Below are 688 nucleotides of genomic sequence, written 5' to 3'. Positions count from 1 at the left end.
AAACTCACACAGGAGAGAAACCATTTAAATGCCTGGAGTGTGGAAAAGGTTTCATTTGGAAGACACTCTTCACCTATCATCAAAAAACACACACAGGAGAGAAACCATTTAAATGCCTGGAGTGTGGAAAAGGTTTCATTTGGAAGACACACTTAACCTATCATCAAAAAACTCACACAGGAGAGAAACCATTTAAATGCCTGGAGTGTGGAAAAGGTTACATTTGGAAGACACAGTTAACCTATCATCAAAAAACTCACACAGGAGAGAAACCATTTAAATGTCTGGTGTGTGGAAAAGGCTTCATTCGGAAGATACAGCTCTCATATCATCAAAAAATTCACACAGGAGAGAAACCATTTAAATGTCTGGAGTGTGGGAAAGGCTTCATTCGGAAGATACTGCTCTCATATCATCAAAAAACTCACACAGGAGAGAAACCATTTAAATGTCCAGAGTGTGGGAAAGGCTTCATTAGGAAGATACTGCTCTCATATCATCAAAAAACTCACACAGGAGAGAAACCATTTAAATGTCTGGAGTGTGGGAAAGGCTTCACTCAGAAGATAAGTCTCACTCGCCATCAAGCAATTCACACAGGAGAAAAAACCACTTAAATGCCTGGAGTGTGGGAAAAGTTTTATTGAGAAGGCACAGCTCACCTATCATCAAAAAACTCACACAGGAG

General features: G+C 39.8%; 1 protein-coding gene across 1 annotated transcript in view; it reads left to right on the top strand.

Moving 5' to 3' along the window:
- Positions 1-688, top strand: part of LOC121918334 (gastrula zinc finger protein xLCGF3.1-like) — a 2,706-nt gene that overhangs the window by 1,260 nt on the left and 758 nt on the right. The gene's annotated exons all lie outside the window — the stretch shown is intronic.

This window comes from Sceloporus undulatus, unplaced genomic scaffold (assembly GCF_019175285.1).
Source record: "Sceloporus undulatus isolate JIND9_A2432 ecotype Alabama unplaced genomic scaffold, SceUnd_v1.1 scaffold_8775, whole genome shotgun sequence".
NCBI classification, from domain to species: Eukaryota; Metazoa; Chordata; class Lepidosauria; order Squamata; family Phrynosomatidae; genus Sceloporus; species Sceloporus undulatus.
Note: the sequence above shows the minus strand (reverse complement) of the source record. Positions and strands in the feature narration are given on the sequence as shown.